We start from the raw sequence: 27,839 nt of genomic DNA on the forward strand, positions 1-27,839 counted from the left end.
CTTTGGAAGACAGTTTGGTAGTTTCTTATAAAAATAAACAGTCTCTTAGCATGTGATCCAGCAGTCACACTCCTGGGTATTTATCCAAATGAGTAGAAAAGTTATGTCCACACAAAACTCTGCACATGAATGTTTATAAGAGCTTTATTCATATGGTCAAAATTTAAAGTGAACAAGATGTCCTTCAGTAGATAAATAGATAAATAAACTGTGTTACACTGTACATCCATACAATGAGATATGACAGTACTTTTTTTTTTTTAAGGCTTAATACAAAATTTAATGGAACCACATGACAACCTTATCTTCATATGACACTTTTACGAGTTATTACAGGACACTAAAATAAAACTTGCTTTAGCAGATGGGTAACTGGCAGAATTTTAATTAAATCTGGAGTCTGATAATCACGAACCCACAACAGAACTTTAAAGTCATGAATATAATTTTGTAAAGCATGTTAATGTGAATAGGCATTCATTCTCTACATTAGTATAATTGAAGTGGAAACAGGGAAGCACTTTAAATGCAGAAACAGACCTGAGGCTACATTTCACTAATAGTAGTCCCAACCTCTGCTATCTGTTTTAGTACATCAGTATCATCTGTCTCATTGAATTAATGTTTTAATTGTGTTGGATTTTTAGTTAGTTTATATTTAATTTGTAATTTTGATTTTATAGTTGTACACTCTAAGTGTGAGATGTTTGCACATTGTCCTGTAAATATCTATGAGTTAATATCATTTATGTAGAAACTGGTGTTAGTTTCTTTTTTTTTTTTCCATTTATTTTTATTAGTTGGAGGCTAATTACTTTACAACATTGCAGTGGTTTTTGTCATACATTGAAATGAATCAGCCATGGATTTACATGTATTCCCCATCCCGGTCCCCCCTCCCACCTCCCTCTCCACCCGATCCCTCTGGGTCTTCCCAGTGCACCAAGCCCGAGCACTTGTCTCATGCATCCAACCTGGGCTGGTGATCTGTTTCACCCTAGATAATATACATGTTTCGATGCTGTTCTCTTGGAACATCCCACCCTCGCCTTCTCCACAGAGTCCACAAGTCTGTTCTATACATCTGAGTCTCTTTTTCTGTTTTGCATATAGGGTTATGGTTACCATCTTTCTAAATTCCATATATATGTGTTATTATACTGTAATGGTCTTTATCTTTCTGGCTTACTTCGCTCTGTATAATGGGCTCCAGTTTCATCCATCTCATTAGAACTGATTCAAATGAATTCTTTTTAATGGCTGAGTAATATTCCATGGTGTATATGTACCACAGCTTCCTCATCCATTCGTCTGCTGATGGGCATCTAGGTTGCTTCCATGTCCTGGCTATTATAAACAGTGCTGCGATGAACAATAGGGTGCACGTGTCTCTTTCAGATCTGGTTTCCTCGGTGTGTATGCCCAGAAGTGGGATTGCTGGAGCTATCAAACCACTATAAGACATGGAGGTGTGAAAGGAAAATCAAAATGGAGTTGGTATTGCTAGGAGAGCTCTCTAAATGGAGTTGGCAGGCCAGTAAAAAGTGTGATTTATGCACGTCTCAGTCTGAATGGAATCTGACGTTTTGACCTAATGAAGTCATGCAGAACCTCTGCCAGAAACTCAAGACACTTATCGGACACTTACTCTAAAATAGCGTGTGACAGTCTATTTATGAGACCCCCCCACCCTAAAATAGCTCATGAGTCCTTAAGGACAAATATTTTCTGACTCATCAGAGTCAATCACAGTTCTCATTAGGCAACTTTTAACAACCTCATGGCTTTTTGTCTTTATAAGCCCCTGACTCTCTCTCTTCCCTGGAACACTCTTTTGGAGTTAATCTCTGTCTCCTAAACTGCAAATCTTAAAACCTCCAAATAAGCTATTTTCTTATTTGCACCCTCTTACGTTATTATTATTATTTTGGTTGGCAGAGGAAATTCAAATGCTTATTGCTTAGTGAAAGAAACCAGTCTGAAAAGGCTATATATTGTATAATTCCAACAATATGACTTCTGGAAAAGGCAAAACTATGGAGTCAGTAAAAAGACCAGTGGTTGCCAGGAGTCTAGGGCATGGAGAGAAGAGAGGGAGATTTTGGGGGCAGTGAGACTGTTCTGTATGATACTGTGATGATGGATACATGATATTAAGCATTTGTCAAAACTCAGCATACAACCCAAAGAAGGACCTCTAATGAAAATTTTAGTTTATAATAATGTGTCAATACTGGTTCATTGATTGTAACAAATGTATCACACAAATCCAAGAGTAGAAGGGGGGGTACTCTGTGCCTTCTGCTTACTTTTTCTTTAAAAATTAATGTCTATTAATTTAAAAAATAAGGATAAAGAAGCTTTGCTGTCATACTGACTTTGGGGACGAGGCTAAAGAGAAACTGACGAGTACTCTAGAAGGCTCCGAGGACCAATGGGTCTCTTCGCTCTGGCTTGGGTCCCCTTCTTTGTCAATGCGGATGGAGTCATCAAGGACCCAAACCTGTGTCAGCTTCTCCACTGGCTGTTGCAAGGCCTTCAGGTGGACTTTGCAGAGCTGGCACTCAGCTGTCTTTGCTGATGGATTCGGAGCCCGTACTCACTGCCCTACCTTCAACTTGCCCCTTTTCAGAATTTAGGAGCCATATACGCTTCAAATCATCAGGATATGGGAAGTGACATTTATTCCTGGACAACCAAATAATTATCAGTGTTATCAGAAAAGAGAGCTTAGTACCATCTCTGCTGCTTATGGGATGACCTTGGTCAAGTTGCTTTATTTCTCTGGTACTCAGCTGACCTGTATGGAAAAGGAACATGACAGAGAGAGACAAGTTAGATGATTTTCCAAGCAAGTTACTGTAGAACTTAAGTGTGTAAAAAGATGTAAGTGGGGTCTGTTCTGATTGAAGGTAGGGAAAAATAAGATGGGGACAACATAGAATCATCCTCTTGATGCACTGGTGCCCTTGAAGCTCCAGAACTTCCAGAAACCCTAGGGTAACAGGGCACACAGTTCAAATATCCCTCTCTGGCTATCTCTCTTATTTTTATAAACAGAAGGGCAAGAGACTTGTTCAAGGTCATACAAGGAGTTAGTGGTCGTGATGGAATTAGGACCGAGGTCCTCTGACCTCTAGTTCAGTGATCTTTCCCTTCACCATTTCGCCCCCATCCTGTTGGGGCCACCTTTTGTTTATTGAGTGGGAAACACCCTACTAGCCCAAACATGAGCTCTGCCCTCTGGAAGTGGAAACAACAGCCCACACACAAACCATTGCCACTGCCCGTGCGAGGACACCCACGCAGAGTGCCAGCAGTAGGATCCTGACAGGTTATTTGTGTTTGGTTAAAGTATGAGATGCCTGCGTTCTCTAAAACCTCTGATGAAGATGTGTCAGGGATTTGGAGAAACCACTGAGTCTTAACTTCAGCATCTGCTCCCTGTACCAGCAGAGCAATGAGTTATGCAGTCTTGTATTCTCATAGCCTAGTTCTCTCATGGGTATTGGTCTTTTTTTGTTGTTTTTTAATTGGAAGATAATTGCTTTACAATGTTGTTAGTTTCTGCTATACAACAACATGAATCAGCTATACGTATGCATATATCCCCTCCCTCTAAAGCCTCCCTCCCACCCCCTCATCCCACCCCTCGAGGTCATCACAGAGCACCGAAATGAGCCCCTCCGTGTTATACACTCGGTAGTGTGTGTACGTCAGTGCTGCTGTCTCAGTTCCTCCCACCCTTTCCTTCCCCTGCTGTGTCTGCAAATCCATTCTATGCCTGCATCTCTATTCCTGCCCTGCAAATAGGTTCATCAATATCATTTTTCCAGATTCCACACACCTATGTTAATACACGATATTTGCTTTTCCCTTTCTGACTTACTGCGCTCTAGGGGTATTGGTCTTATCTCTTCAACTAGATGCTCTTCTCCACAATCAGAGTGTTCCTCCAGGCTTAGTTCAGCGCTGTGTACACACCAACGCATTGTTGGCGCTTAATTCATAGTGCTTGGTTAGTCAAACTTCTTAAGGACATTAGACTATTTCTGCTCACAGGGTGGGGAAGGGAGCAACGTCTGAAGAGAGTTCTGGGAGCAGGCACACTTTTTGAACCTATCAGAAAGAACAAGGCACCATTCACCCAGCCTGGCGTAAGAGAGAAGGAACTGAGCTGGCAGCCAACGAGTGCATTCTCCGAAGAGCAGCTACCACTTTGGAGCATTTGCTGTGTGTGGGAGTGAAAAAAAAGTGAAAGTGTTAGTTGCCCAGTCGTATCTGACTCTTTTCGACCCCATAGACTGTAGGCCGCCAGGCTCCTCTGTCCATGAGATTCTCTGGGCAAGAATACTGGAGTGGGTAGCTGTTCCCTTCTCCAGGGGAATCTTCCTGACCCAGGGATCAAACCCGGGTCTCCTGCATTGCAGGCAGATTCTTTATTGTTTAGGCACTGTGCTAAACCCAGCAGAGGCATCATTTCCAGGAGTGCTAAAACTAACCTTGGGTGGATGTCTTCTGCCCTCGTACATATAAGGGAGCTTAGACTCAGAGAGAGACGTAACTCAGATGAAGCTTCAGAACCACCGTGAGATTCCAGGTTTAACTGACTCCAAACCCATGTTGATCATCTCCATATCCAGATGCATTCTGAAGGATCCTATGGGTTGCAAAAGGAGTTTGTGTATCACATTTTTGGATATCCTTTGCCCGGCCTTTTCCCTTCTGGCTGTCACCCCCTCCGGCAGACTCCTAAAGAATTTAGACAGGACACAAAATGAAACAACTAGAGAGTGTGGAGCCAGCGAGTTTGTAAATAGACATATTAACATGGCCCAGAGACCTCTGGAAACAGGGGAAGGAGGGGTGGCTGAGACATTAATGCAGTCGAGATGGGGTAATGAACACAGAAAATCTGCAGAGCTTATCCCAGAGGTCTTTAAATCGGGAACATCGTGATCCTACTGAGCCATCCCTCAGAGGCAGACATGAGGAACTGAAGCTTTCCCAAGTCCACTGGGGCTCAGAGAGCATAGCTGCTGCTTACTCAGGGATCTCAGAGTCAGACAGACCTGGGTTTCCGTCCCCCATCCAGATCCTTCACTTAATAGCTGAGGGACTTGGGGCAAGTTACTTAAGCCTTTAAACTTCAGCTTGTCATCTGTATCTTGGGAATAATAACAATAATACCTACCCCAGAGGGTTGTAAAGATTAAATGAGGTTCTTGTGGACTGCTTAATACAGTGTCTGGCATGTTGTAAGCCTTCAAAAAAGAGCTATTATTATTGCAAGTATTTATTAATATTCTCCAGGTTCAGCTTCTCACCAAGTTCAGTTTGATTCTTTTGATAGCCAGGATGACTAAACCTCCAATTTAGCCAGACCCTTTAGGGACCAGGGCCTTGCCCGGTGGCTCAGTAGTAAAGAATCTGCCTCCAATGCAGGAGCCATAGTAGATGCAGATTTGACCCCTGGGTCCAGAAGATCCCTTAGAGGTGGGCATGGCAACCCACTCCAATATTCTTTCATGGAGAATCCCGTGGACAGAGGAGCCTAGTGGGCTATAGTCCATAGGGTCACAAAGGGTTGGACACAACTGAAGTGACTTAGCATGCATGCACGCCTGCTGCTTAGATACTTTAGGGACCACGCCAGTCCTTAGGCTCAGATGCTAATGTGCCAACTAGTCGTTGCTCTTTGATTCACACTCTTTTTGCAGTCTTTACAAATTTGGAGGCCTACTGGAAGCCCTCTGGTAGAAAAATAATTGTGTTGGCTCTTTTCCAGGATAGATTGGGTGGAAACTCAGAAGGAAAATTACCCAGACTGCACAATCTTCAACCTTCTTGAAAATGATTAAAGTTGCCAGAATATACAAAACCGTAAAATCAGCTCTAAAGTTCTCATTAGTCTTCCACATCTATAGATTTAAAATATCTGAGCCAGACTCTTCTATGACAACTTAAAAGTCATCTTGTCCAACTTCTTCATGTTACAGATCAAAATACTGAGTCTTGGAGTGAGGGTGGAACTTTGAATAGAACGGCAAGGCAAGGAGCAGCATCGCAAAAGGCTGGAGTGAGACTGAGTTAAGAGGTTCTTTGGAACTGGTTCCATGGTGGCTCAGATGGTAAAGCATCTGCCTGCAATGCGGGAAAACCAGGTTCAATTCCTGGGTTAGGAAGATCCTCTGGAGAAGGAACTCACTCCAGTACTCTTGCCTGAAAAATCCCATGGACAGAGGAGCCTGGTGGGCTACAGTCCATGAGGTCACAAAAAGTCAGACACGACTGAGCGACTTCACTTTCTTTCTTTTGGATCTGGTGACATCTGACCATGCCCCTCAGTCCACGGTGTTCTGATGACAGTTCAGAAAGGCTCTGGGTTCTTAATGTCTTTACATCTCTGCCTCTTTTGATGGAGCCTTCTCTCTTACATGCATGGCTATGTAGCTGGTTTCTGCACGACTCATGGTCAGAATAAAGCCAATGACTCCTTTCTTTTCTTGTGCACATTGGGCTCAGTGGCCCTCAGAAAAGTAAGGAGCAGCTTTCCTTCCAGGGCCATTCTCACAACTGTCAGGGTGGATGATAGAGAGATGTTGAAGATATAAAATCAGTGCGAATCAGAAGAGAGGAACTGAGGAGCCAAATCAAAGAGATGGAGACAGTTCTGTGAAGAAGGGAGGAAAAAGGGCAGGGAACACGTCTGCGTTGTCCGCTGTGGTATCCACAGCAATCACACCTGATGCTCAGTAAATACACACTTATGAATGAATGAATGAATAGAACAATGGAAGGAGACAGATATGCAGGTTATTAGATCACTTGGAGAATCAGACCTGGAGAGGTAATCTAGTCAAAGGGCCGTGTAGGCACGTGCAGGAAAGAAGAAAGTAAGTAACATACAAGGAGCCTCCAACGTGGTCCAGGCCCTGTGATTGGCCCTTCTGTGTGGCGTATCAAGCACTCTTCATTAGCACCCTAGGATACAGTCTCAGGAATCCTGAGACTCAGAGCAACTTTCACAATTGGACAGAGGGAAAGCAAACCTTCTTAGAAAGAATTCATACTGAGCTCTTCTTCTCTAGGTATCTTATGTGCTGGTTATTCTTTGTTTGCCCCATCTCCTACCAGATTCATCATCTGCCCTTCTGTTTTGCTCCATGCGCTGTGATGTGACCCCTATGAACTGCATCGCCCAGGCTCCATTGCTCTGGCCTTCTGTTGGGTTTGTCCAATGGGAGGCGCTGGTTGGAGATCCCAAAGCAGGAGGAGAGAGAGAAGATGGAGCATTTACTTACCTGGCTCCCTGTCTTCTGCCTTATAGTCCTCCACGGCTGTGCCTCTTATCAGACAGCCCCCCTTCACCTCCCCAGCCCTGCCCAGGTTCTGCTAAAGGCATTCTCTCCCCTGACCCCACAATGTGCCTTTGTTTTCTCACTGTTGCTGAGCCCTGGGTACTCCACCGGTTCCTTCATGGTTCCCAGGACTTTGTCCATATCTCTTGTAAATAGCTTATTCAACGCCCTTCAGTTAAAGATGTTTAAGTGACATGCCCTTCTTCTCTGGGCTTCATCTATTCCATTTCCAAAATATGCAACAGAATCTCCTTCCTTTCCTCCAATTCAGACCTTCCCAAGCTCCCATCTCATCCTCCAAGAAGTCTTCCCAACTATTCCTGCAGCGGGTAATGCTGTTGTTCCCACCGCCAGGCTGACTTCTGAGCAGAAACCTCCTGCTCTGTTGTCCTTGTGATTCTATGACTGACTGCCTCGTCACTTTGCTCATCTTGGCCAGGGACTAAGCTCTTAGAGGATAGCGAACACTTTAGTGATTAGAATTCTAAAATCACAGGGACTTCCCTGGTGGTCCAGGGGCTAAGACTCCTAGCTCCCAAGACAGAGGGCCCGGGTTCGATCCCTGGTTGGAGAACTAGATCCCACACACTGCAGCTAAGAGTTTGCCTGCCGCACCTAAAGACCCCGCAAGCCGCAACACAGATCCCAGATCCCATGTGCCACAACTAAGACCTGGTGTCCAGGCTCAGTCGCTTAGTCATGTCCAACTCTTTGCAACCCTGTGGACTGTAGCCTGCCAGGCTCCCCTGTCCATCAGATTCTCCAGACAAGAATACTGGACTGGGTTGCCATTTCCTCCTCCAGGGGATCTTCCTGACCCGGGGATCTTATGTCTCCTGCACTGGTAGTACTGGATTCTCTACAACCAGTGTCATCTGGGAAGCCCTAAGGCCTGGCACAGCCAAATAAATTAAAACAAAAAAGAAGAATCTTTCAAATCACAAGCATATTTTGCTACAAAGAACCTTAAAAACTATCTCATCTCACCCCTTTATTCTACAGATGGGGAGATGAGGTTCAGACAGGGTAACAGTCCTGTTCACAGTCACCAGTTACACAGAGAGAGCCAGCTCTGAATCTGATCTTCTGACCACTTCACTCTGCCTGCTGATGACCCATCACTTGATATTTTACAAGATTCATTTCCTAGAAGTCTAGTTGATTCACGATGTTGTGTTAATTTCTGCTGTTCGTTGTTTTTCAGTAGCTCCGTCATGTGCGACTCTTTGAGACCCCATGGACTGCATAGCAAGGTGGTTCAGTTATACATTTTATATATATATTCTTCTTGATATTCTTTTCCATTCTGGTTTATTACAGGATATTGAATATAGTTCCCTGTAACACACTAATTTCTTCATCAAGAAAGTCTGGTTATGAGGGAAAAAAATGTTAACTGAAATAAGGCAGCATGTGTAGTGACATAGCAAAAGTTGTGAGGTATGGTAAGGCTAATGTGTTTGTTTCTACTACCATATTTTCACTATGGGCTTCCCAGGTGGCGCTAGTGGTAAAGAACCCGCCTGCCAATGCAGGAGATGTAAGAGACGATGGTTCGATCACTGGGTTGGGAAGATCCCCTGATGAAGGGCATGGCAACCCACTCTAGTATTCTTGGCTGGAGAATCCCATGGACAGAAGAGCCTGGGGGTTACAGTCCATAGGTTGAAAAGAGTCGGATATGACTGAAGCGACTTAGCACACATTCTCGTTACAGCCCTTGATTTTTATCTCTAGCCCAGTCTTCTCTCCAGGACTCCTGTCCTATATATCCCCCTTCCTACCCTGCATTCCCCCCCTTGGATGAGTAACAGACATCTCAACATGTTCAAAACTGAATCTGGAGGAGGCTGGATGTGTGTGAGTGTGTGTGCAGGGTGTCAGGGAATGGGAACCCAGTACTCATCCCATGTTAGCTTTCTATTAGCTAGAAATGTTGTTGTAGCTAATACTCGCAGGGCCAATAGATTACATTGGGCAAAAGAAGGCTTGTGTGCCACCACAGTGGTCTTTTTTCTTTCTGATTTTATTGATTTATTCTTTTCCCTTTTTAAATTGAACTCTAATTGCACTATAATGTTGTGTTTGTTTCTGCTGTACAACAAAGTGAGTCAGCTATATGTGTGCACACATCCCTTCCCTATTGAACCTCCCTCCCTCTCCACCCGTCTGGGTCATACTAGAGCCCTAAGCTGGGCTCCCCAGGCTATGCAGCCGCTTCCCACTAGCTACCTGTGTTACACGCGGTAGTCTGCATATGTCAATCCTATTCTCCCAATTTGTCTCACCCCCCTCTCTCCCTCCCCGTGTCCACAGGTCTGTTCTCTGCTTCTGCATCTCTCGTCCTGCTCTGCAAACAGGCTCATCTGTACCACCTTCCTAGATTCCATACAAATTCACTGTGTCTGCTTCGTCGCTCAGTCGTGTCTGACTCTTTGTGACCCCACGGACTGTAGCCCACCGGGCACCTCTGTCCATGGGGATTCTCCAGGCAGGTATACTGGAGTGGGATGCCATGCCCTCCTCCAGGGAATCTTCCCAATTCAGGGATCAAACCTAGGTCTCCTGCATTGACAACAGATTCTTTACCATCTGAGCCCCCAGGGAAGCTATAAGATATTTCGTTTTCTCTTTCTGACTTACTTCACTCTGTATGACAGACTCGAGGTCCATCCAAATAACTAGAAATGACCCAATTTCATTTCTTTTTATGGCCCAGTAATATTCCATTGTATATATGTACCACCTCTTCTTTATCCATTCATCCACCGATGGACACTTAGGTTGCTTCCATGTCTTGGCTATTGTAAATAATACTGCAATGAACATTGGGGAATGTGTGTCTTTTGGAATTACAGTTTTCTCAGGCTGTATGCCCAGGATTACGATTGCTGGGTCATATGATAGCCCTGTCTTTAGTTTTTTAAGGAACCTGCATACAGTTCTCCGTAGTGGTTGTATCAATTTACATTCCCACCAACAGTGCAAGAGGGTTCCCTTTTCACCACATCCTCTCCAGCATTTATTGTTTGTAGATTTTTTTGATGATGGCTGTTCTGACTGGTGTGAGGTGGTACATCATTGTAGCTTTGATTTGCATTTCTCTCAGCCTCAAGCCAGGTTGAGCATTTTTTCATGTATCAGTTGGCCATCTGTATATCTTCTTTGGAGAAATGTCTCTTAGATCTACTGCAGTGCTCACTCAACTTTTATTCCTACATTTAATTCATCAGCATTGTCAAAAAGCATTCCTATAAAGTACTTAATTTCAGGTGGGGCAGGGTCAAGAGAGTTCCCAGGCCTGGTCTCTTTCTCCAGAACAGAGGTTCTGAACTGGGGATGATCTTGTTCCTAAGGGCACATTTGTCAACATCTGCAGTCTTTTTTATTGTCAGGATGGGAGTGAGTGTCATGTCACTAGCGTCTCCTGGGTAGAGAGGCCAAGGATGCTATGATGCACAGGACAGCCCCCTATCCCCCAGGGAAAGAGTTATCTGGTCCAAAATGTCAATAGTGCTGCTGTTGAGAAACTCTGCTCTAGGGGTTTATAATGATGACATCAGGGCTGGCCTGTCTTGTGTTCAACGAAAACTTTATTGCAGATCTCTGTTGCAAGCATTGTTTTCTTTCACTCAAATGTGTTTTAAAATACTTAGAAGCGACGAGACCTGGGAGTATACTTCTGGTAGGGGTTTAGTCATGAAATACATAGTTTAGAGAAGAGATTATTTTCCATAGTGATCAGGCACTCATCACAAAGGAGAGATGACTGAATGAGTTACAACAAAATCACCAGGTAAATATTTTCCTGACTCCAAAGAGATGTTCTGGGGTTTTACTCAGGGATGGAATTATTCAGGTGAGTTGCTACTTTCCCTTCCTTTTTATGATTCCCATCCTTTTTCTGATTCTGCATCTGAGGCAGATGCAGCAACTACTGATGCAGAATCAAGGTTTTTGAGGGTTCTTCCCCATTATTAATAAGGAACCAGCCTGTCCCCCTGAGGGTTTGCCTGGCGGTTCAGATGGTAAAGAATCCACCTGCAATACAGGAGACGGGTTTGACCCCTGGGTCAGGAAGATCCCCTGCAGAAGGGAATGGCAACCCACTCCAGTATTCTAGCCTGGAGTATCCCATGGACAGAGGAGCAACAGTCCAGGGGTTACAAAGAGTTAGATACGACTGAAGTGGCTTAGCAACCACACACACAGGCAGCCTGAAGGGCCTGGATCAGCAGTTGGAATGAGTCTGATCAAGGTCTAGACTGGCCATTACTGAAATATGTACTTCTGGAGTCGGGTCCTCTCTCCCAGGACAGTGACCTGGGCCCAGAAGAGCTTGGCTAGGTGAGTCCTGCAGCCTGTAGGAACTGCAAAGGCAGAGAGAAAACAGCCTCATCTCCCATTTTGTTGGCCAACTCAGGTTTAGGGAATTCATATAATTTACCTAATGTTACACAGCTGGTAAGAATTGAAACCAGGCTCTGACACCCCATCTTCTCTCTTTTTTTCTTATTGACTTGGTATGTTGGAAGGAAGAGCAGGTTTGAAGTCAAAAATAACACCCAATTTTCTGTGGCTTTGGGCAAGTATAAAGGGCCCCTGCAATTTCCATAATCCTGTTGAACTGAGCCTTCTCTCACTAGGCTTTTGGGAATTCTAGTCTCTCTGTTCGTATAGGTGAGAGTCACGGGGAGAAGGAGACAGGACACTCCTGAGGATGGAGGGGGAGAGGCAGCAGTGGCTGATGCTTCAACCCAGGTTCTCTCAGCTCCCGGGTGAAAGAGGCAGAGAGAGGATGATGTGGGCACAGGCTATGTGGGATTGTTGATGGTCAGGGCTGCAGCAGTAATAGCAGCAGTCAAGCTGAAAAGAAATTGGACAGAGCAGAACTTTGGAGAATACCTTCTTGGCACAGAGAAAGAGTCATTCATTCATTCACCCATTCAGTCAGTCGGCCAGCCAGGCAGCCTTTGCTAAGTCCACATTCTGTGCCAAGCACTTGGTGGAGAACTAACATTAGCAACAACAGGGTGGATCCCTGCCCTTCTGCAGTTTAACAGGGGATGAGGACGCAGGCTTGGGCCTCCTGGCTCTGCCACTTTCTTGCGCAAGCTCTTTAACCATTCTATCTTGGTTTCCCTATCTATCAAGTTGGAATACTCATAGTACCCATGTTAAAGGGACACTCAGAGCATTAAATGATATAATTTTAAAAAAGCACTTAGAAGGATGCCTGACTATAAACAGAATTATATAAATGTTAGCTATTGTCATTGCTATTAAACGGCGATGAGGGAGATACGTGGGCTTTCCCAGTGGCTCAGTGGTAAAGAATCCTCCTGCAATGCAGGAGCTGCAGGAAACATGGGTTCAATCCCTGGGTTGGAAAGATCCCCTGGAGGAGGGCATGGCAACTCACTCCTATATTCTCTCCTGGAGAATCCCATGGACAGAGGAGCCTGGCAGGCTACAGTTTATGGAGTTGCAAAGAGTCAGATATGACTGAAGTGACTTAGCACACACATGCACAAGACATATATGTATAATTATCAGCTGTTCATGGAGTTCTGGTAGGTGATGGGGTTCACAGAAGGAAGATGGAGTGGTAAGGTGGGAAACAGAGGAGAAAAGAAGAAAAAAAATGACTATGGCTGTTGTTGTTTTTTCTCTTTTAACTTCTGCCTGGGCAGAGGAACAAATATGCAGACAAGTCTCCATAAGAGGAGATCTCAGACACAACTACACTGCGATGAGTGCTTACCCACAACCCAACAGGATACCTCATGATCGCCTGATCTTAGAACAAACCTACAAGTTAGGTATCACCAGCTGGGTTAACTTCCTGGGGCTGCCATGGAAAGGACCACATAGCAGATGGCTTACTTTCTCACTGTCTGGAGGTTGGAAGTCCAGATCAAGATGCTAGAAGGTGGAGTCTCTCCCAAGGCCTCTCTCTTTGACTTGGAGATGGTGGCCCTCTTTCTGGGTCCTCACGTGGTCCTCCCTCTGTGCATGTGTGAGTCTTTGGTGTCCTTTTATTATGTCCTTATAATAAAAGGACACCAGTCCTACTGGATTGGGCTTCCTGGGGGCTCAGTGTGGTAAAGAACCCGCCTGCAGAGCAAGAGCTGCAGGAGATGTGGATTTGATCCCTGGGTCTGGAGGATCCCCTGGAGGAGGGTATGGCAGTCCACTCCAACATTCTTGCCTGGAGAATCCTGTGGACAAAGGAGCCTGGCAGGCTACTGTCCATGGAGTCTCAAAGAGTCAGCAGACATGACTCCAGTGACTGAGCATGCAGGCCTACTGAATTAGGACCCCATTCCAACAGCCTCTTTTTAACTCAGCTGCCTCTTTAAAAACCTAACTTCCAAATATGGTTATATTCTGAGTTTCTGGGGTTGAGACTTGAACACATGAATTTTGAGGGGATACAGTTCAGCCCATAACAGCAGGGTGTGCTCCCTGGGGAACCCTGGGAGAGAATCTACTCCTTGACTTTTTCAGATTCTGGTGGCTGCCAGCAACCCTTGACGTGTGGCTGCATCACTTGCATCTTTGCCTCCATGGTCACATTGCTCCCTCCTCTTGTGTCTGTGAAATTTCCCTCTACATCCCTCTCCTAAGGACCCTTGTGATGGGATTTAGGGCCCACCTGGAAGATCCAGGATAATTTCCTCATTTTCAGGTCCTTAATCACATCTGCAAAGACCTTTTTCCAAATGAAGTAATATTTGCAAGTTCCAGGGTGGATGTGGATGTGAATATCATTTGGGGGGTAACTTTTCAGCCTACAATTTCACTCTACTGTGCAGATGGGGAAACTGAGGTCCTGCAAGGTAAGGCAACTTGTCCAATATTCTAGAGAGAACAGGGGCAGAGGCAGGCTTCCAAACACAGGGGTCTGAACTCAGCCCACTGCTCTTTCCAGGCCAGTGAGCTATGCCTCAGATGAAAGCAGGATGAGAGAGGAGCCCTGCCAAGGGGGACGCCCTCACCAGGAGGTGCCCCTTCAGACAGACCTTGCAGAACAGATCAACCAGGCCTGTGTGGTAGGAGAACCCCACTATTTTCTGCTTGGGGTGAGACCAGAGATTCTCCTTACGGTCAGGAAAATTCCTAGAAGCAAGGAATGCAACATGAGCTTCAGATCCAGAGAAACTGAATTTATCTTGGAAAATGCCTCAGATACAAAAGGCCAAGGCTGCTGGAAGAACTCTGGTGACTCCGCTCGGCAGGCCGAGGTTGGAGAGGTGTTTATTCTCTTCGGGAATGAAGCAGTGGACAAGGAAGGACTTGCTGGGCCTTGTTCAAAGAGACACTGGAAGGCAACCAGGCTCCGTGTGGGTGGCGGCCTGCGCTGTGGTTTGAACCTGGGCATGGGAGGGGAGAGAATGAGTTTGGGGCTCTAGCAGGAGCTACAAGCACAAAGGAGAAGATAAGGTGACCGACTCAGCCCCATTTGTCCGGGACTCTCCTCATTTGAGAGTTCAACCTCTACAATATCCCTCATTCCTGGGCAAACAGAGACAGCTGGTCACCCAAGTTCCAGCAGTCATTTGAGTATAAGGAATGCATCTAAATGTATTTCAGATGGCTGTAGCCATTCACCCCAAGGCTACCCCAAGGAATAGGGCTCTGCAAACTGTCCCCAAAGAGGCAATACAAAAAGAGATGCATTTGCTGGACTTGAACTTAGCTACCCTAACAGAAACTCAAAGCAGCAGTGGCTTCAACATAATAGACACATCTGCCATTTAACAGCCTGGGCTCACATAGTTCAGAGCCAGTGTGCTCCACGGAGCAGTGGACACAATGCTTTCTATTTGCTACTCTACCATCGCTAGAATGTCACCCCTTACTCACATGGGCTACACGTTCACATCCCTGCCTGGTTCCTCAGCTCTCTCTCAACCCCTGGGTAAACAATTCCTTATGTTAAATTCCCTCTAGCTAAGTGTTTAGAGAGGTTTCGGTTTTCTTGATTGGATACTATCTGTGACTTGAAAATGATAACTACAGAGAGGGGGATGGGCAAGAGAATGCCACAAACATACTCACTGCAGACACATTTCTAGAAGGCAGACAGGACAGAGGGGTGTGGGCATTGAGTGACTAGAGCTGAGATGGAGAAAATGTCTTGTGTGTATTGTCCATGAATAGTTCATTTGAGCTGGGTGAAGCAGTAGAGTTTCAGTCTGGGACGCTGTACCAGCGGGTTCCTGAGTGGGAAATCCAAAGATGGGTATGGATTCAAAGTGGTTGAGCTAGGGTGAGGAGGACAGGTGGTCCTCAGTTGGCTGCCCGCAGAAAGCAGGAGTTAATGCCAAGAAGGCTCATCCTGGGTGCAGGCATAGCCAGTATTTTACAATAACTATAAATGGAACATAACTTTTAAAAATTGGGAATCACTTTGTTGTACACCTGAAACTGACATAATAATATTGTACATCAGCAATACCTCAATTTAAAAAAAAAAAAAAAGAAGGTACAAGCTGTCAGGAAACCCAGGCTGGATGTCCGGGCCGTTGGAAAGAGGCAGGGAGGGCAGCAGTCCATGAAGAGAGGGACTAGAGACTCTTGCATGGTATGGTAGATTGGTACGGGTCATTAGTTAAGGTAAGAATAACATATCAGGTATTCAGCCTGATATGGGCTGAACTATATCCTCCAGATTCATGTGTTGAAGTCAGAACCCCCAGTACCCAGAATGTGACTCCATTTGGAGAGAGTCTTTAAAGAGGTAGTTAAGGTCAGATGAGAGCTTCCTTGATGGTTCAGACAGTAGGGAAACTGCCTGCAATGCAGGCGTCCAGAGTTTGATCCCTGGGTCAGGAAAATCCCCTGGAGAAGGAAACAGCAACCCACTCCAGTGTTCTTGCTTGAGAAATCCCGTGGACAGAACAGCCTGATGGACTACAGTCCATGGAGTCGCAAAGAGTCAGACACAACTGAGCAACTAACACGCAAGGTAAGATGACGTCATTAGAGTGAATCCTAATTCTAACTGCCTGGTATCATTATAAGAAGCAGAGAACTCAGGCATGCATCGAGGGAAGACCATATGGAGACAATGAGAAGGCAGCCATCTTCAAGCCATCTCTCAAGGAGAGAGACCTCAGAGGAAACCAAACCTGCCAGCTCTTCGATTTTAGACCTCCAGCCTCCAAGACTGTGTGTGAGAAACCTAATTTCTGTTGTGTAAGTCACCTGGTATGTGGCTATTCTATTATGATGGCAGTCCTTTACTTAACAAAGAATTTTCAATCCTTCCCAGCAACCTTATCTGGGAGCATTTTGCCCGATCAAATATTTTTTTTTCCTCTCTGTTTTTCCTTTTAAATTTTAGAAGAATTTAAAAAATACATAATAGCTTGAAGATTATTAAATATGCATGCTCTCATTATGCAGAATTAGCAACCATAAAAGTATTTTCCTGTTTATTTCAAGGGTTTTTGATAAAATAATGAAAACATTACAAATACAGTTAAAGATCTTTTGACCACAACCTTTTCCTTTACTCTCCCTCCTCAGAGGCAATCACTATTAATGTGATGTGAATTCTTTCAATCCATGTGTCCATAAAAAACATTTGGAATTGGTTTGTGTGGGTTTTTCATCTTTTGCAATCACGCTACATGTCCGGTGAACCTTGGCTCCACCTCTTTCTATCATGTGCAGGGCACCTAATACCACTGAATGGAACAGTGACAAAATTATGCCTTGTAGATAAGATCAAAGAGAAGTCGGTGGGTGGGGCTGAAGCTTTAATACTGGCTAATTTCCTTTTTTGAACAAAGAAAAAATATGGACTCTAAGTTTTCAGCAGGCAAAATATCAGGTGAAATTCTCAAACCATCATCATTTTCCACAAATTTATGTTTATGATTGCCTTCTATTTAAGGCGAGTGCTATCTGGTCTTTCACTTATGACACCAGAATAAAGTTAGCCCTGAAAATAAAGTGTAAAGATGCAGACAGATTTAAATAAAATTGTTATGCCAAAACAGTACGGATGGCTTGTATATACTGAAAATTAGTGAAGACTGTAAATGAACAGGGTTTGGGGAAAAGTCAGATAGGTCCACAGAAACATTGATATTTCCACTTTGGGTGCAATGGCCATGTCTGGCATGATGGAATGCATTTTCTACAGTAACTGTTGCAGTCCTACAACAAACCTGAAGAAGGGGTGATAAGCTCCCTTTGCAAATTAGGAAACTAAGACCCAGAGGGGTGAAGTTGATCTGACACCAACACTCGTGTTAAGCTCTGTCTACTACCTTAGAGTCTTGTCTTTGCTAAAATTGGGCTTAAAGACACCGAATCTGATGAATGCAAAGGGCTATTGAAAGGCTGGAATACAGGCAAGGACGTGAATGTGTTTTGGAACCTATGAAAGGCTGTCCAGGTGTTTCTTGGACTTGTGGCTGGTGCAGAAGGACCCACACTTGGTTTAAGACTTTGCTGCTGTCTTCTGGAGATTCCTAACACTCTTATCTCGGGGGCGAAGGCCAGTGGGACAGCACAGCAGCACAGGAGGCCTGGAGCCTCTGCTCACACGGGGTCAGCCTCCCTGCCTCTCTTGGCTGAGTGGGGCTGTCTCCCTTTCTCCAAGTCCTGGCTCTGGGGCCCTTCTAGCCTCCCCACCCCACCCTCACCCCTGCATGTGGGATGGCCAAGCTCCGCTGTTGATCCACGCTGGCCTGGGCACTGGCGCAGGGGCAGTTAGTGTCTGGCAAGCCTGTACCCACAGGGTCTCACATGTGGGGAGGGGTGGTGGCCCTCCCTAGTTTGTGATGCCTCAGTTTGTTCAGTGCACACCTGACCATGGGCGTCTTGCCCACCCTGCCTTCAGCACCCAGGGTACCCTGATGCCAAAGTCAAAATCTCTGGGACAGCTGGCCCAAAGGAAGGGGAGATGGACATCCCCACTCCCTGCCAGGACCCACTCTTCATTTTCCTCTGGGTCCCACAAATTAAATAGCCAGCCTTGAGTACTGAATAAGTACAAGGGAGTACACACACGTGAGTGTGTGTCCATGCAGAAAAGCAAAACCCAAGAAGAAAATCTAGGAGGGAGAAATAGTGTTTAGGGAAGCCTCAAGGGCAGTTGAGGAGGGCATGGCAACCAGTATTCTTGCCTGGAGAATCCCCATGGACAGAGGAGTCTGGCGGGCTACAGTCCATGGGGTCACAAAGTGTTGGACACGACTGAGTGACTGGCAAATAGATGGGGAAACAGTGGAAACAGTGGCTGACTTTATTTTTTTGGGCTCCAAAATCACTGCAGATGGTGATTGCAGCCATGAAATTAAAAGACGCTTACTCCTTGGAAGGAAAGTTATGACCAACCTAGACAGCATATTAAAAAGCAGAGACATTACTTTGTCAACAAAGGTCCGTCTAGTCAAGGCTATGGTTTTTCCAGTGGTCATGTATGGATGTGAGAGTTGGGCTATAAAGAAAGCTGAGTGCTGAAAAATTGATGCTTTTGAACCGTGTTGTTGGAGAAGACTCTTGAGAGTCCCTTGGACTGCAAGGAGATCCAACCAGTCCATCCTAAAGGAGATCAGTCCTGGGTGTTCATTGGAAGGACTGATGTTGAAGCTGAAACTCCAATACTTTGGCCACCTGATGTGAAGATCTGACTCATTGGAAAAGACCCTGATGCTGGGAAAGATTGAGGGCAGGAGGAGAAGGGGACAACAGAGGATGAGATGGCTGGATGGCATCACCAACTCAATGGACATGGGTTTGGGTGGACTCCGGGAGTTGGTGATGGACAGGGAGGCCTGGTGTTCTGTGGTCCATGGGGTCGCAAAGGGTAGGACACGACTGAGCGACTGATCTGAACTGAGTGACTGAGCCTGGCGTGGCAAGGGGCAGGTGAGTCCACACAGATGCGGCAGAGCACAGACTAGAGGGGCCCCAAACCCGACTCCTGTCTCACAGGCATTAACTCACGAGGGCCCTCTGTGTATGCGTCTGTAAAATGAGGAGGCTGGACTGGGAGCAGGGCCTGAGCCATCATCCCATCTCTGAGGATAGTGTGGAAATCTATGGACTCTCTCCCCAGAGAAGTGCCCAGACCCTTGCCATTTTGCATGAAACTTCAGAGCATCACAGCTTCCCAAGGACCCTGTGGATGGCCCACAAGGACTCTGGGTTAGGAATTTCTGAACTGAATGTTCTCTCAGGCTTCCTCCAGCCTCCAAACTAGGCAGTAAGGAGCTCATCACCTAAGATCTTAAGGCTTCCCAGGTGGCGGCCCAAGTGGTAAAGAACCTGCCTGCCAATGCAGCAGACATGAGACGCAGGTTCGATCCCTGGGTTGGGAGGATCCCCTGGAGGAGGGCATGGCAATCCACTCCAGTATTCTTGCCTGGAAAATCTGATGGACAGTGGAGCCTGATGGGCTACAGTCCATAGGGTCGCACAGAGTCGGAAACGAATGAAGTGACTTAGCACGCACAAGGGTGTGGGCAGCTGGCTGAATTGTTAGAGTTCCAAATGAGACTGAGAAGGAAAACTTTAAAAAAGGGGCAAGAGAGATCTGTTAAAGGGCAGAGTGGAGAAGATGGCAAAGTGTGTGGAGGCCATAAACGCTTCGTGGGAAATCACGCAGTGAGTTCTTACAATTAAAAAAGAGAAAACAAAGAATGTTCATACTCTTGGAGTAGAAATTGATGGCTTAGCAGATAAAGACAGGGACCAGGCTCCGGGGAGACGGCAGGAAATGGGAGCATTCCGAGCAGCACAGCTGACTCATGAACTGTGTGCACTAACAGGTCTCTGGGGAACTTACCTAAATTCCATGGTGGGAGTGACAGCTGCTAGCCTGGTCTCTGATGGGCCACTGATTGATTTCTGGGGCCAGCTGGCCAAAGCTGTGGAAAGAAAGAGTGGGTAGGCACTGCCTCCAAAGAAAGCAAGTCCAGGGCCTTGGGGAAAAGTAAAGAGGGAGGAGGGGGGGCAGACATTTGAAGTGAGGCAGCAAAGGGCATCATGGCTAAATGCTTCAGTTTGAAAGGAAGACCAGCGTCAGGGGAGACATGCAGAGAAGTGACGCATACAGTGGGGAGGAGGGCAGCCACAGAAAGGGGAAAAATGAAAACAGGCATTTCGGATGTTCAGGAGAGATGTGATAAACGGATGGTTTTCTGTGTGGGAGAAGACGGGAGTGCCCGAGTTACACATTTCATCATTTAATTGAGTTACACATTTCATCATTTAATTGCACAATTTGTAACAAATTAACAACCGGCACAAAACAAGACCAAATGTTACCCAACAACACCTGGACTGCAAAAGAAGGCTCTCTGAGGAATCCACCAGGCTGAACACGTGGTGGAATGATTTTTCCAGAGCATAAGTCCCCTGGATGCAAGGACCCCAGGTCAGAAGGAGCCTTGAGAGTCAGCTCTGGGTTTACATCTGTCCTCTGCCATGTCAGCTCTGTGATTGCAGTTATTGAAGGGGTTTAAATTGCAGTTTCGTCAAAGGAGAAAGTATTCTTTGTCATGCCTGTGCCCAAGGTGGTTAACAGGCTCTATGGAAAAAATGTGTGCGTAATAGCCTTGTACACTGTAAATCACTTCAAATGTAAGACAGCATTCTCTGCTCATTTATTTGTTTATTACCAATCCAAGTCCTCCCATTATCCCAGCTAAACAGAAAGCGTTTGCACAAAATTAAACAAAGTCAAAATACTATAACAATCCAGCCCACTTTGTCCCTCCTTTTACGACCATTATCGGTGAAGCGTGGGCAGGAATGTGGCTTCTTCAGTCATTCTTTGAGCTTATTCTTTTACTGACCCCATCATTCATCCTACTCACAGTGGGTGAGACCCTGCTGAGGGCCGGACATCTCGGAGATCCCCAGAGGATGGAACAGGATGCTTCTGTCTGGGGGCAGCTCACTGATTAGCAGGACTTTTATGTCCCCACAACAGAAAGAGAAGGAACTTTCCCCATCTGCTTTTACCTCCACTGAGGTGGAGCCCATTGCAGTTCAATTTTTGTCAAGCCAAAGCAGGTTCTAGAGATTAACTTGGCTTCTGTCTGGGCCACAGCTGGCTTTCCTCATTTTTTTTTTTTTTTTTTTTTTTTCATTTTCCTGAGACGCATCTCAGTTTTCAGCTTAGTGTGTAAATTAACCCCATCTTTGAAAAGCCCCCTGCTTTTTTCCCCAATTTGTCACGGCTGTAAAATATGACACTCTCTCCTCGAGCTGCAAAGTCCTTAAGGACAAAAGCTTCTTTCTCCTAACTTAACTTTCACCCTAAATCCCAAGGCTCAAAATACGTTGAAGCCCTGGCCAGAGGAGTTTATCGTGACCCTGGGGGAACACAGCACAGCAAACTCTCTCCTTAATTCCACCCCTTGCTCTGGGCGACTTCCAAAGCCAGAGTTGGGAACATGAGGCATCAAGTTAGAACCCTGGTGCTGTCCTTTGGAGGTAGATCACAGGCAGATGCGGAGGGACGGGAAGTGCTGCAAGGAAGGACAGCATCGGTCCATGTGAGACAGGTGCCGTCACGTGGGAGCTGCCACGGGCTTCTTCCAGCCACACTCTGCACAGCACAGTGGAGACTACACTTAATTGTGCAGTCTGGGGACTATTTGCTTAAAAAGAAGCATCTCTTGGTAACATCCTCCATGCCAGCTCCTCCCCATGTCAACCTCATGCCTCTCAGCTCTTCACTGCTCCCTAGCGTGGTCCTTCCACCTCTCGAACCCCTTCCATTACACCACCTTGAGGTTTGGATTTTTCTTCTTTTCTAAGTAAAAACTCTCCTGCGTCGGGTACCCTTTCCCAAGCATGCCCAGGTTCATCTCCACTACAGCTAACCCCAAACAAACATCTCAGAGGCGCTTCTCCTGAAGACTGAACTTCCTCTCCCAGGAGGGAAGGACTGCTAGCTAGCTTATGGCTCCTCTGTGTTCTCAATCTGTGTTATTATTCAGCTGCCACCAACGAAACGCCTTTTCTGAGTTGTTTATTGTGGTAAAATACATATAACACAAAACTCACCATTTTGGGGGCTTCCCTGGTGGCCCAGTGGTTAAAAATCCACCTGCCAATGCAGGAGACATGGGTTCGATCCCTGGCCCGGGAAGATCCCACATGCTGCAGAAACGAAGTCCCCGTGCCACAGCTACTTGAAGCCATGCTCTGGACCCTGTGCTCTGTAACAAGAGGCTGCCGCAACCAGAAGCCTGCGCACTGCAACTAAAGAGTAGCTCTCACTCGCCACAACTAGAGAAAAGCCCACGCGGCAAAGACCAGCATAGTCGAAACTAAAAATAAAGATTTTTAAATAAAAAAGAATTAACCATTTGCCCACTTCTTTATTAATGGAGGAATAATTGACTTACAATATTACAGTATTTTCAGGTGTATATCAATGATTCGATATTTTTATATATTTAGAAATGCTCACAACAATAAGTCTGGTTAACATCTGTCACCATCATAGTTACAGAAATTGCTTTTTTTTTTCCTGTGATGAAAGAGAGCTTCCAAGATCTCTGTCTATTTTTAATTGAGTTGTTTTTGTTGAGTTGCTGAGGTTCTTTAAAAAAAGTAGAGAACAATCCCTTACCAGATATGGTGATTTGCAAATATTTTCTCCCATTCTGTGGGTTGCCCTTTCACTCTCTGGATGCACAAAAGGTTTTAATTTTGATGAAATCCAATTTATCTAGTTATTCTTTTGTTTTCTGTGTTTTTAGTGTCATATCCAAGACACCACCACCAAATCCAGTGTTATGTAGATTTCCCCCTGTATTTTCTTCTAAGAGATTTACAGGTTTAGCTATTACTCTTAGATCTTTTATTCATTTTGAGTTAATTTTTGTATATGGTGTAAAGTCAGGATCCCATTTCATTCTTTTGCATGTGGATGTCCAGTTTCCCCAGCAGCTTTTGTTGAAAAGACTATTCTTTCCTCCTTGAATGGTCTTAGAACACTTGTTGAAAACCAACTGCCCATATTAAATACCTCTTCTCTTGAAGTAGGTCTCATCCACCTTTCCCACCTTGGCACCCTCGTCACATCCCAGCATCAATCCAGTGCACGCCCCCCACTTCTGTTAGAAGACTCTTCCTGTTTCGCAGCTGTTCACTTCAGAGGCCATTGCTGATGCAGACCACTGCCAGTCACCTCCAGTCGTGCCTTCCAATACGAAATGTGGCCGCTGAAGATCTCAGACAATAAGTTTCAGCAGCCTTTAAAGTTGGGTTAGCAGCTTGCTCACACACCTAAAATCACAGAGGCCTTAAGCAGGAGACCGACAGGGTGGGACTGGGGCTGAGACTCTCCGCCCGCTGCCCACAGACCTAATGGAGGTACCCTTTCTAAGCATGGCTGTTGTGTGATACCACGTGGGTAATTTCTCAGTTTGCCCCATCCTGAACCCTCCCCCAACCCCAAGCAAGGGACAAACATATTAAGGAGTAAGACTTGCATCTTCTTGTCATGTCTTTATTGCACAAGAAGCTGTAGAAAAGGCATGTGGGCTTCTGGGGTCCTGAGCAGGTCAGCTGTTAAGACTTACGGCTTTAGGCTTATTCTCAAAAGCAAAACCAAACAAATTGCTCATTCCTTAGGGCTAAATTGCCAAAAGCAAACATTTTCTCTACCCAACATCTCCATGACATCCATATCGATGATCCATCTATTATTTTGATCTATGACAGCACCCCAGGGGGCACAGTGGTAAAGAATCTGCCTGCCAATGATGGAGATGCAGGAGACATGGGTTTGATCCCTGGGTTGGGAAGATCCTTTGGAGTAGGAAACGGCAACCCGTTCCAGTATTCTTGCCTGGAAAATTCCATGGATAGAAGAGCCTGGCGGGCTACAGTCCATGGGGTTGCAAAGATTTGGACACAACTGAGTGACTGAGCATGCACACATACACACATGCATGACACATGCATGATAGAATGGTTTGTTAGAAGCAGGCAGTGGTCTTCGGCTCATTCTCTGTAATCTTCACCAATACTCCCCCAAATCTGAAAAAACATGGCTTTCTTTGGAAACACACCTGCAAGATACATCCACAAAATCCATTTCCCATCAGACTGCCCCCACCCTCCTGTACCAGCGTTCTGGAGCCTGGGCTGCCCGGATGGCAAAGCCACTCCACCTTCATCTCCTTAAACCCATAACTTTGCCCCACTGTCACTGACCAGGCAGCTGCTCCTGCTCCAGCCATGCTCTGCTTACACGCTCTTTACCTTCCTGCTTCCCTCCATCTGCTGATTCAACCGTTAATAATCCTTGGGATCTGTCCCAAGACAAAGCAGCCCCAGGCGGGGGTGGGGCTGTCATCCTGGCACTGAAATTCACCAGCTGGGCCACGTCGTCCAAGTCACTTCCCCTCTCTGTTCCTCTCAATTCCTCCATCAGTTGAATGAGGGCAGAGCCAACCAATCCTTTCCCATTTCCGGTTCTTCAGGCCCCTGGAGGCTTTTCCTCCTGCATCCCTCCATCATGTCTAGATGTTGCCACAATCAGCCCATCTCTGGAGCTCCAGCCCTAGTTCAGTTTTCATCCCCCTTGTTTTTTCCCGTGCCCTTTTCTGCCTGTGCTTGCCGTAGTGCATCCTGACCATCTGCATTCCCTGTTCTCATCTCTCAGATGGTGAAGTGTTTCTGGAATCTGATTGGGTCTCAAGTTGTCTTTCGTAAGAGCATTAATGGAGTCACATCTTTTAATCTGAACTGACTCTTACTGTTGCTGAGAACTCCCTTTATGTATCTCCAAAGAACCGTTACCATGCGCCCCATCTGTTGTCTATTCCCAACATTTTTTCTTACCCTAGTTCCCATCTCTAGCAGATGTTCTTGGTTTCGCATCTTCTCAGCTGGCATCCTTTGCAGACGTTCTTCCAACTGCTTGCACCTGGCTGCCAGGGCCTGCAGTGCCCTCTCTGCCAGGATGTGAGCCACTGTCCACTCGTGTGTCAGCCCAAAAGCAGTGACTGATGGGAGCTGGGAGATAAATTCCCTGGCTCCTTCACCTCTCTTGCAGGATAACTCTGTTCTCTGCTGATTTCCAGTCTTCTCCGCCGGATGAAGCACCCACCGTGGTCACCAGCCTGAGCATGCACACCCACTCCTGGCTACCTTCCCTTCCCTGTGTCACTTACCTGCTCCCTTTCTGCTGCTTCCTGGAAATCAACTACTAAATGGACTATTTGTCTCAAATCCCTGTCTCAGAGTTTGCTTCTGGGGATACCCAAACCAAAGCACCATCTCTCGGGACTTCCTTGGTGGTCCAGTGGCTAGGAATCCACCTGCTAATGTGAGGGACGTGGGTTCCATCCCTGGTCCAGGAGGATTCCACATGCCATGGGGCAACTGAGCCTGTGCATCACAACTACTGACCTCATGTGCCACAAGTACTGACCTCATGTGCCACAAGTACTGACCTCATGTGCCACAAGTACTGACCTCATGTGCCGCAAGTACTGAAGCTGTGCACCTAGAGCCCGTGCTCAGCAACCAGAGACGACACCACAGTGGGATGCCCTCACGCTGCAATGAAGAGTAGCCTCTGCTCGCCACAACTAGAGAAAGTCCGAGTGCAGCAACGAAGACCCAGCACAACCCCCACCTGCCAAAAAAACCCATCTCCCTTCATTTCTCTCCCTCACAGATGATGACCTTATCTCCTATTGTGTGCAGTTGGAGACCAGCTGAGTTTCTGAGGACTGATGCTGAAGCTGAAACTCCAATACTTTGGCCACCCAGTACGAAGAGCTGACTCACTGGAAAAGACCCTGATGCTGGGAAAGATTGGAGGTGGGAGGAGAAGGGGATGACAGAGGATGAGATGGTTGGATGGCATCACTGACTCCATGGACATGAGTTTGAGCAAGCTCCGGGAGTTGGTGATGGACAGGGAAGACTGGTGTGCTGCAGTCCATGGGACTGCAAAGAGTCGGACACGACTGAGCGACTGAACTGAACTGAATTGAGTTTCTGTGAAGAGCTCTGTAACCTCATTTCCTCACCTCTGTATCCAAACCTTTAAACTGACAAATATATCCACATAGCTTAACTTGGGAGGGAAGGGTGAGGAAAAGTTGGCAACTCCTGTCTACCATTTTAATTTTCAATCTTTATTTGATTGGACCTGGTCTTAGTCACAGCATGTGGCATCTACTTCCCTGACCAGTGATCGAACCCAGGCTGTCTGCATTGGGAGTGTGGCGTCTTAGCCACTTGACCACCAGGGAAGTCCCCCGTCTACCTTTTCTTGGGAGTCCTTTCTACCTTGTAGTAGTCCTTCCGTCACTCTGCCCCTTCTTCTAGCACCTTTCTTCCTTCTCTCTGCTAACCTCTTCCTTTCTGTCTTTAACCTGTTTGAAAAAAACAAACAAAAAGACACAGCTTTCCTTGAATCTGTCCCATAACCTAGCGACCTAGGCTTTACTCAGAAGATTCTCACTAGAACTGTAATGCTCTTCATCTTCACTTAGCACTAGCTACCCCCTTCTCTCTCCTTTGTGACCTGGCTTCCAGCTAGGTCACTCTGGGAGCACTATGGCAGGGTTATGCATGGTGCCTGTTGTCCAAATCCATTGATCTTTTCTTGTTCTTGTCATATTTTTCTTGACTGCTCATCTTTTCTGGACTTTAATCTGTTTGCCATACTTGGCTCCAGGTAATATTCTCCTGCTAAAAATTCTTTAAGGATAAATGGGTAAAAACTGTTTTCTAATCCTTGCATTTCAAGCCCTCCACAACTGTCCTCCAGTTTTCCATCTAATCTTGCAGATTATCCACTATAGGAAACTGGTCTAATTAGATTCAAAATGTGTCCATTTTTGTCTATTCTTGGCTTCTGGAATTCCCTCAGTCCAAGATGCACTTATTTCCTCTTCTTTTTCATGTGAGCCATTCCTCAGGTCCTCATCAGGGCCCTCTCATCCTCATTATAAAATCTTTCCTATCTTCTTTCAGCCCTGCTGCCTCCTCTAAACTCTTCTTTCCTCCCTTCTCTCCTTCCATCTTTCTCTCTCTCTCTCTTTCTTTCTTTCTCCTTGTCTCTCCAATGAGGCAAGGACTGTGTATAACCCTAGAGCCTGATGTACGGTATTCGTGTGTGTTTGTTGATGTTGACAGAGATGAACTAGAACATCTGTTAGTCCTGATGAAGTTGTGTGCTTGCCAGGCTGCACTTCCCTCTCTGACAGATGGCAGGATGGAGATCCCTTTCCTGCACAAGGATGGAGTTGTTTATCTTCAGAGTCTCTCCCCTCTTCACTCCTTAGGCATCACCCTAGGCTCCCACCCTAGGTCTACGCCAACAGAGTCTGGTCTAAGCTTATTTTCTGTTACATTCCTCTGGAGACTCCTAGGAAGTATGAACCTTACAGTATCTTTTGACAGATGAGGGCATGAAGGCTTCAAGAGGGAAGGCAATCTGTCCTGGGCCATGGTGCTGGTAATGGA

The 27,839-nt window shown here is 46.0% G+C and overlaps 1 long non-coding RNA gene across 1 annotated transcript; it reads right to left on the reverse strand.

Annotated features, from left to right (window-relative positions):
* Nucleotides 1-1,079: 1,079 nt before the first annotated feature.
* On the reverse strand, nt 1,080-22,647 carry LOC139032139 (uncharacterized). Its single transcript, XR_011484664.1, has 3 exons — nt 22,404-22,647; nt 20,173-20,254; nt 1,080-2,800 (listed from the first exon to the last, which is right to left on the reverse strand). It is a non-coding gene; the product is annotated as an uncharacterized lncRNA (long non-coding RNA).
* Nucleotides 22,648-27,839: the final 5,192 nt, after the last annotated feature.

Source organism: Odocoileus virginianus, chromosome 30 (genome assembly GCF_023699985.2).
Source record: "Odocoileus virginianus isolate 20LAN1187 ecotype Illinois chromosome 30, Ovbor_1.2, whole genome shotgun sequence".
NCBI classification, from domain to species: Eukaryota; Metazoa; Chordata; class Mammalia; order Artiodactyla; family Cervidae; genus Odocoileus; species Odocoileus virginianus.